Raw genomic sequence first — 10,372 nt, forward strand, 5'->3', positions numbered from 1 at the left:
AAAAAAAAAAAAAAAAAAAGGAACAAAACTGAGAGCTTTGGGGAGTCCCTGGATTAGTCAGTAATCACAGAAATACACAGAGTCACCGTGCCTTAATCCTGAGCTGTGTCACCGAAAACCCAGCATAATTTGAACTTCAGTTGAGTTGAGAACAAAGTGCCGTGGGAATGAAAGGTCACTGTGGCACCTTTGGGCCCTGACGACCTCGGCTCTCATGCTGAGAAGATCAGTGGCACCAGTAGTCCTGAGGTCTGGCCACTTGCTTTTCCTCACCACCATTTCCAGCCCCAGCACCAGAGAGTATTGCCAGAGCTTCTAGAAAATTCTGTCAGTGTGACAAATTAGCGTCATGACAATGATGCCTCTCTGCTAAACACAGCCACACTCAAGTCCTGTGGGGGTGGAGGGACCCCATGTGGTGGCCTTGCCTGTTGGGCTGTTGTCCCTCACCAGTCCCTGAGAGGCTGCCAGACGCAGGACTGAAGGCACAGGCCACTGGTCTGAGGGATGCAGCCCCAACTCTGTGTGGTCCTGAGGGACAAGTTCTTTTCTTGGTAATGGGAGATTTGCACCATTTCAAAGTTTGCTTGTAAAGAGAAACTTTATTGATTCTTTTGGTCTTTACTATTTTTAAATCAGAAAGTACACATTTACACAGTGCAGATTCACTGGCAACTCAAAATGCATGGAAGTTCTGAAGGATGCTGCTGGGGTGAGGCACTGGGAAGAAACTGGTTCTGAGGTAGAATGGAAAAAATAAAGATAGGTAGAAAGGGGATGAGGAAAATCAGAATTTAAAAAAAGTATACTTTTAAGAAAAGCTGCAGATCCAAGGCACAAAAGTTATTTAAGTCATTTTCTCTTCTTGTAAATGCACTAAAAAAAAAAAAACAAAAACAAAAACAACAACAACAAAACTCTCTAAAGGCCTTAAGACACAGGAGCCTGTGACTTGGGCCCTGGGCCCAGCTTTTCACCTGTGAGCAGCAGACTCCGCCCACAGGGAGCAGCAGCAGGAGCGGAGATCCCAGCTTCACACAGGAAACGGTCTGTGCTGGACAAGGCCAACTGGTGACCTGACACCTGGGGCGTCAGACACCTGTGAGGCAGACTCCGCCCACAGGGAGCAGCAGCAGGAGCGGAGATCCCAGCTTCACACAGGAAACGGTCTGCACTGGACAAGGCCAACTGGTGACCTGACACCTGGGGCGTCAGCACGCACCCCGGGACGGCCCCTCCTGAGGACACCCCGAGACCCATAATACGCCCCGGCTCCAGGTCGTTAAGGTGCCCTTCATGTTTTTTCAGGGCCCACACTCTATTTCTTTGAGTCCAGACTTTTTAAATTTCTGCCTAATAAATCCCTTTATGCTGCTTACTGAAAATGCCTTTTCCTGAAGGGAGGCAGTGAACCTGCAGGAGGACGGGCTTAGGAGCCTCCTCGGACCCTTTCGAGGGACAGTCTGAACCCTGGTGAGAGATGGGCCGTGCTGGATGTTAAAGGAAGAGGCGACATGCATGCGGCACAGGGCTGGTAGCTGGCGGTGTGGAAGCTGGAGGCAGGGGGGCCCTGCGCGCAAAGAGAAGGCCGGTGGGGAGTTAAGGGGGCAGCGAGAGGGCAGGCCGAAGGGCAGGGCCAGGATCTTGGTCTTTTTGTTCGTTTGTTTTGTTTTATTCAAAGACAAATCAGGATACTGGAAAACTTGGAACAGCGTGAAGACAATTGTGAGATTATCTGACTTCCCAGAACACCACCTGTCCTTGAACTCCGAATAACTCAGCGACACGGAACTGAGAGTGAAACAAATTAGTCTGCTACAAAGAAGTGCAAATGAACTTTGTCTATTGCGGAAGTCACTGATTTTTGCCGTGAGGATATTGACCGGTTATAAATTTATTCGTCATTGCTTAGCGTTTCCAGTGGCCTCTATAGCGTGTTCTTTGGTTCCTCTACTGACTGCTACAACATCTTTCTGGGTCCTTCGTCAATTAACGAATTAAATAAAATATTTGATATGTGTTCACCTTAGATTTGCATGAGAATCATTATTTATCTCTTAAAAATATTTTACCAGGACCCTCTTGAGCATTTAGATATACGCGGATTCAGGTACTGGGATCTCTGTAGACTTTCTAGAAAATATTAAATAAGGAAGCCGACATCTAGCCTTTTATCACTTGGCGAAGCAGTGATTTCGTACTAGGCTCAGCTTAGTATAAGGAGGAAAATAAAAACCATCTGTAATCTCAACGTCACTCATAGACAAGCATTACGAATTTTGAATGTGATGATGTGTAATAGTGTCAATTGTGACACATACTCACTATAGAAGATTAGAAAATGGGATAAAGAAAAAAGGAAGACATTTTAAAACAGAATGCCCTTAAGACTACCATGCGGAGTCTAGCACTGTTAAAAGCTTGGCCTCTATCTGTGCTAAAACATTCATACTGTACCTATGTAGTAGCCAGATTGTATTCATGTAATATGTTCCAAATCCCTGCCCTGCCCCTATTATTAAATACATGTTAATGCCTACCCCCACCGGCAGGTGGTCGCCTGGCCTCTGGGAGCTGGCTTGCAGTTTTTATCGCTGTCAGTGGTGAATCCATCACAGCTCAGTCATAGCAGAAGAAGGCACCTAACTGAAAGGGACGGGACCTTTGGCCTCAGAGATGGGACACACCAGCCTGGCTTAGTTATTTTCTTGTTGCTGAGACACAATCCCTGACACCCACAACTTAAAGGAGGAAAAGTCTGTTGGGGGGTCACAGTTTGTAGAGGTTCAGTCCATAGACAGCAGGGTCCAAGGCAGAGTGGCCTGGCACAGGGGCCTGGCAGAAGAGAGGCAGAGGGAGAGATCAAGGGGGGAGCAGGGAAATAATAGACCCAGGCCACACCTCCAGTGACGGTCTCTTCTGACCAGATTCACTTCCCAAATCCCATTTAGCTCTCGACTTGCCAAGGGGCTAAGCTACTGACAGGTATCACACTCCCATGATGCAGGCACCTCCCCAACCCCCACCTCTGACCTAGCCGAGCTCTGCAAGCAGTCCTGGGAGGAGTTCCAGCTGAATGGAGCCAGCACTAATCAAGGAAAGGGGTCCAGGACCCTCAAAGAACAAAGAAAGCAGCAAATTTTTGTGAATTTGCTAGGGTGGGCAATAAGACCAGGAAACTTCACTTAGCCAAGGACATGGATCCAAAGTATGTTTCTTTGCATGAGCACAGCTGCCTTGCGGTGGGGGTCAGTTTGTTCTTGGGATTGCTGGGCTACTGTTCTGTCTGGCACCATCATGCTACACAAAACACCCCAGATTTGGGAACCTGGGCCTTATGACAGGGACCAAGGAGTTACTGGCTCGGCTTGGTGCCTCAGCTGAAGAAGCACAAGCACACGGATAGAAAAGAGGGAAGGGACAGAGAAACGAAACACAGACAACTCCATCAGTAATAGGTCAAGGAAAGCCTAGACTACAGCCTTGGACTAAACACTTTTTAAACGATCCGTGTATCTATGTGCAGAATTTAGTAGAATCAGTCCAAGGTTAAGACAGCAAAGGCTCTGTGGTTTTGTTTCATTACAGTCACCTATTTGATATCTGAAGGCCTGAGTGCTTTCCAGTCCATGTTTTCAGCAAAGTCTCAGCCTGTGAGGAAACTGTTAGGATAACCCACACATTTGAGGGGTTATCTACAGCAAAGCCAGGGGGAGATTAGTAATGCATTACCCAGCTGCGTGACCTCTAAAATTAGCAACCTTTCAGTCTACTAAGAGCACGTGAAGCTAGAGGCAATGTTTAGGGTGTTCCCAGTGAAAATTCCCTCGCCTTCTGCAAACATGCTGCTTCTGTGGTTTTATCAGAGCTCCATGATGGTCTGCTGAAAGAGCGGAAGGGTAGCGAAGCAACGCGCCATGCTACAAAGGGAAACAGTCCATCGCCCCGGGGGCTCATTTCATGGTCCTACCTCCTGTCTCACCGTGGTGGTCCCTGACTGCCTCATAAGGCTTTCTTTAGGATCGATTCCGAAAAACGCAATTGCTACTGTGAAATAAATAAAAAGATCCATGGCGAAGCAGGAGTGAACCAGCCTGCGATTAGCTGCCTCTGAGGAAGGAACATCAGGGCGGAAGGGCGCGGTAGAGCAGAGTCCCACTGTTCATGAAAACCAGCAAGCAGAGGAGGCAGGGGAATGAAGCGGTGGAGTGCAGAAGGCCTTAGGACCGTCAGCTGGCTGTTCTGTGTGATGCTGTAGTCCTGGGTATGTGCCACGGACCTTTGTCACCAGCGGGTCCAACGCCAAGAGCGAGCCCTGCTGGGAACCACGGATGCTGGGTGAGAAAGATGGGCCCATGTAGGTGTCTCCACGGTAATACCTGGGCCCTCTGGTGGGCACGGTGACAGTGAGGAGCTGCGGAGGGCGTATGCGGGCACTGTCTATTTCTTCTGCTCACTTTGCTGTGCCCCTAAAACTGCTCTTAAAGCTAATTTTCATTTTTAAACGGAATCACTGGGTCAGAAGACACACACGCTTTGAGAAGTCTGAAATATTAGCAAGGCTCTTCAAGAGAGTTATGGTCCCCGGGCAGGTAACTAGCTATTTCATATTTGACAATTTGGCAAGAAATTAATCAGTTAATTACAAAAGGAGTGGGCAGTCAATTTAGAAAGTATATAAACTTCAAAAAAAAATATGGAGGCCATTAAGAAGAACCCATAGCCTTGCTGCCCAGAGAAACCACTATGAAAATATTCTTAGTGCTCTTTAGTGTGTGTACGACTATGTACCTGTGGGCTAGGAGATGGTATGCATAATTTTTAACATTTTATTGAAGTATTATATGGAATTTTACATTCAAAATTGAATTTTTTCCTCCTTATCTAATGTACTGGGTTGAGTAGTGTCCACCCAGAACCTCTGAGTGTGGACGTATTTGGGACAAAGGTCCTTGCAGAAGCGATTAAATGAAGGTGAGGCTGTACTGGAATGAGAGTGGATGATCAATCTGATATGCCTAGGGTTCGAGTAGGAAGAGACATTTGGTCACGGAGACACACAAAGAGGGAAGACAATGTGAAGACGCAGAGAACCCTTGTGAAGTTGCAGACAGAGCTCTCGGACTGGTGCTGCTCCAAGCCAAGGAACCCAAGGACTGCCGACCATGACCCCAACGAGGAAGGACTTGGTATCAGACTCCCAGACGCCCACACAATGTCAGAGTAGATTGCTCTGAGACACTTGATGTTAGTCAGCTTTCCCATCGCAAGGACACAACACCTGACACTCACCATTTAAAGAAGGGGAGGTTTAATTTGACCCACGGTGTCAGTCTCTGATCAGCTGGCTCTGAGGCGGGAACATCATGGCAGAAGGGTGTGGTGGAGGTCAGCCATTGAGTTCATGGAAACCAGGAAGCAAAGAAGGAGAAGATGGCAGGAAACAAAGGGGCAGAAGAACAGACATAGACCTCAAGGCCATGCCACTGCGGCCCCCCAGGCACACCCAGAAGCAGCTTCACCAACCTGCTGAGCAGATCCCAAAGTCGGTCAGATCAGCTCTCACTGTAGCTGCCACATGTAATTTGTGGTCTTTTCTTTCCTTTTTGGTACTGGGGATCGAACTCAGGACCTTGTGATTGTGAAGCAGGCGTTGGAAACACTGAACTAAATCCCCAGCCCAAATTGTGGTATTTTCTAATGGCAGCCCCAGGAAACTATTATATCCACTTAACCGACTAGCTTAACTATTGTCCCATAAATCGATGCTTTCTTATGAAAATACTAGCATGTTTTATGTGTAGATCAACAGGTACTTAAAGAATTCTCTATTACTAAACATTAAATTGTACTTATATCTTAGCTAGAAGCAATATTTTAATTCAATAACCATACAAATTTCCATGTATTACTATGTAGAGGGATATAATGATGTATATACCATTTATATCCTTTTGAACTTGGACTGTATTATAAATACTGTTTCATATCATTAAAAACGAACTTTGCTTTCGTGGCCTCATGAGGATATGCTACACTATGATATATTACAGTATATCCTAACAACTGTAAGAACATCCACTTGGTTCAATATTCTCTTATTTCCAGTTTTTCAGTATCACAAACAGCACTGAGATGCATGTATTCATGCACTGATGGCTGTTGCCTTTTATTTCAAATTTTTCTTTTGCATTTGGTACTCTACAGCATAACTTACAGTAGGCTCCTTTCACTAGGGTCTTGTTAAAATATCGCTCACTTTAAAGTCAGCGAGAGCTCAGCTTGTTTCCAGAGCCATGCCCTGGCCAGTCCCACCTGCACGTGCAGATGGCTTCACTCTCACTGGCACTGAGTGCTGTCACTCTGACTGTGGCACGCCCTGCTGGTGCAGTTTCTAAATCCTCATAACTAAGAATTTGCAAAATGCTCTCTGCCATTTCCCTCTTTGAATTACAAAGCCCTCTGAGCACATGGAATGCTATGTTCTTGAACTTGCAAAGACTGTTTCTGTGCTTGGCTAAGAGTGTCCCACATAATATCCTTAATGTCTCTTCTTATCTTCGGCAACTATGTCGCTGGAGACCAGAGATGTAATTAGTACTTCGGTATGAGGGCAAGCAGCAAGAAATGCACTCTCAACATAAAGCAAGCACCCCAAAGCAGGGAGGCTTCAAATAAGACATCATTTATTTGGTAGCCTGGGAAGGTTTTCACAAAGCATAGTGTGGCCCGCTGCGAGGTCTGCTTCCAAGGGTCCATTCACAAGCTGGACTGTTGTTTCTGACCATGGAATGGGACCTGGCTGGGCCTGGGCTGCAGATCCTGATTGATGCCCATGCAGGCCTCCCCTGGGACTTCAAGGGGCTTCCTCCCAGCTTGCTGTTGGGTTTCCTCCCAGCATGCTGTTGGGTTTCCTCCCAGCATGCTGTTGGGCTTCTTCCCATCATGCTGCTGGGCTCCCAGAGCGATTGCTTCCAAGAGTCCAGAAATGGAGCCACTGGTCTGGACAGCACAACCCTTGGGGTTGGCACAGCATCACTGTGTTAGTTCTCTGTTGCTGAGTAGCAAATCCCACACAGGTAGTGGCTAAAAACAATGTTCATTTGATATCTCACAGTTGTACAGGTAAGAAGTCCAGGAAGGTGTGGCTGGGTTCTGCTCAGGGTCCCATAAAAGCAAAATCAAGGTGTTAGCCAGGTTGCATCCTTAGCTGGAAGCTCTGGGAGAGAATCTACTTCCAAATTCATTCAGTGTATGAGCTGGATTCATTTAGGACCCACTGTCAGCTCCCCAAGGTCACCCTCCCTCCTTGTACACAGCTCCTCCATTTTCAAAGCCAGCAACCAGGGATGCAAACCTCCTTCTGCCTCAACTTTCTTCTGCTCCCACCTGCAAATAGACTTTTTTTTTAAAAAGGTTTTTCAGACAATCTGGGAGGCTGAGGCAGGGAGACTGCATGTTCAACATCAGGCTAGGCAACTTAGCGACTTAGAGAAAACCTGTCTGAAAATTAAAAATATAAAAGGTGGTGGTGCAGCTCAGGGTGAAGGCCCTGGGTTCAAACCTCAGTACTACAAAAATAAAAAATAAAGAAAAAGAAAAAAAAAAGAGAAAGGAACGCGATTAGACCAGGCCCTAGTGGACCATCTCTCTTCTGTCCTCTTCTGTCTGGCATAATCACAGGGTGGCAATGCAGCATATACTCCTGGGACCTCCCACACTGGAAGGGAGGATGTGCCTCACTGGGGACATTTAGAATTCTGCCTATCACGGTCACATCCACGGGGCTCCACTGGCCACGTGGATGATTGGCTCACAGGCCAGCAAATTGAGTGGGGAAGACCCACCCCAGATGTGAGTGTCACCAACCAATAGGCTCGTGGCCTGGGGAGAGTTAAAAAGGGAGAGCAAGAAGTATGCCCATTTTGAGGATCTCCCGTCTTCCTGAGCAGGAGTGTCTTTATCAGTCTCCTGGTCTCCAGTTTCTTCAGCTTTCAATGTAGATTCAAACCAGCAGTGACTCTTCAGGGAGCCTCCAGTTCTTGACCTGGGACGGGTGCTGCGGCCATGACCCCTCTTGGTCTGCAGCTTCCGTCTTGGGCTGAGCAGCTCCTGGATCTACCTCTTCTCCAGCCACAGACGGTCGTGTGGACTCTCCCGCCTCCTATCCTGTGAGCCAATCACACATTTCCTATTGATTCTGCTCCTCTGGAGACCCCCGACTAATACAGCTTCAGTGGACTTGGGTGCCACTGGGCTCCCCGTCCACACAGGACGGAAAGCTTTGGTTGGGGCTCAGCACAGTGAATCACGGTTTGGTTTGAAAGGGATGCTGGTTGCCAGTGTCAGAAATCCCATGTGCCGCCACTTCAAGAAAAATGGGCAGCTTATTACAAGGGCCAACAAACTGACCCTCAGACCTCATGAACAAGAGCCCGGTTCCTGCTTGCTCGCAGGGGCCCCTCCCCTGGCCTGTGACGATGCCATCAAAGACCCTCCATGGAAACACCATACCTCTGGCCCTGGAGGAGGTTGACTTCATTCTTCAGGACCCATAACTAGAATGCCAAGGGATAACTTTACTGTCCCACCTTAGTGCAGATGGATCAATGATGGTGGCCCGACTAGCAAGGTCACAAGAAAAAACTGCAGCTACACTCAGCTGGCAGGGGGCGGGGGGTGGTGGGCCTGGGGTTTCCCAGGGTAGAGGGCAGGGGCCAGATGGTGAGCCTGTGCCCACCACAGTTGGGTTTTTGGTTTCACCACAGCTTGCTCCTGGTGTTCTGACTCTGTCGCTTCAGATGCCTATTGTCTCCAGGGATCTTTTCTGAGCCTGCTGCGGTCCCCGAAGGTGATGCTGCTGCTTTACAGGACCTGAGAGCAGCTCCTCAGTCCAGGCCACGATTTCACACCTGGCCTCTGCTGGCCACTAGGTGGTGACAAAACTCGGCCAGCCCCATCTCTGAGGCAGCAGCCCCACCTGCAGGGATGGGCGCGCCCCAGACCACGGGGCCTGGATGGCAGGCATGTGACACAGGCTTCCTGCGGAGAGAGATGAGGAGAAGCCCGGGGGAGGGCAGGAAGGGGTGGAACCTCCCGTGGGGTGCGCAAATATGGTCTTGAAACCAAGTTGCAGTGTTCTACGTACGGGGAAGTGGTCTCAAAGAAACCCATTTTGGGGTCAATTTGTGATAACACAACTTTCCATGTGAAGGATAAAAGAGGAAGATACAGAAGGGAAGAAGATCCAGGCCACGTGCTAAATGTTGCCCGGGACAGTAGTGCTGCTGGGGCTGTGCAATAACGCACTCTCAATCGTAGTGCCCTCGATCCCGACACTATACCATGAGTCAGCTTCAGCCTCACACTGTCTTGATCCAGCCACCTCGGTAAAAGCCCCATCTATGGTCTCCTGGAGCTTTAGAGAGGCGTCTAAACTCAGCCACAACAGACTGCTTGAACAACACCGCCGAAGGAGACCCGCTCATTCTGGGCTGCCTAGGCAGGTGTTGTCCAGAGTTCAACCCTCCAGGCGCTCGGAGGCTGCTGCAGAGACAGTCCAAGGGGGCCGTCACTGCCGTCACAGCAGCAGACCCTGAGGCCGTCCTCATGGCGCTGGTTATGTGAGCATACAGATAGTAAGCTTCCTGGAAGTTCCTGCCCGCGTTTCCAAAGACAGCTCCAGAGGCCGGGCACTGCGACTGATAGGGCGGAGTCGGAGGCTGCGAGAGGGAAGCGTAGGGACAGCGGAAACCGCAAGAAGTGCAGTCGCCAGGAATGTGGAACGCCTGCTGAGGAAAACCACAGGGGGTGGGCAGCGCCAGCCCAAGAGAGAGGTCGTGTGAGCGGCAGACTGGAGGGTCACAGGCCCGGGCTGTCGAAGCTCTTTGGAGCTCACTTGTCACCACAACCTGCCCCCAGAAGCTAACACAGAGCTGCAGGGGTTAACATTGGCCTCGCATGGTTTCAGTCTTGCTGTGGTCCCATTCCTTTCTCTCTTCTTATTTCTCCTTTTTGGGATGGAGATATTTACCCTGTACACTGGAAGTATTTAATTTTTTTAAAACAGGTTCACAGCTGAGAATTTGCCTTGAGTCTCAGAGGAGACTTTGAACTTGAATTTTTCAGCAATACCGGAGTTGTTAAGACTTTGATGATTCTTACAGATGGACTAAATGCATTTTTGCATAGTGAGATGAGCATGAGCTTTTTAGTAGCCAGCAGAGCTTGTTATGGTTTAGACCTAAAACTTTCCCCCCAAAGTCTCAAGTGAATCATGGAGCTGAATGTGCACTTTCTGTCTCTCTCTCTCTCTCCTCTCTCCCTCTCTCTCCCCCCTCTCCTCTCTCTCTCTCTCTCTCTCTCTCTCTCT

The sequence above is a fragment of the Fukomys damarensis genome, unplaced genomic scaffold (assembly GCF_012274545.1).
Source record: "Fukomys damarensis isolate Sample0158 unplaced genomic scaffold, DMR_v1.0_HiC HiC_scaffold_24, whole genome shotgun sequence".
Taxonomy (NCBI): domain Eukaryota; kingdom Metazoa; phylum Chordata; class Mammalia; order Rodentia; family Bathyergidae; genus Fukomys; species Fukomys damarensis.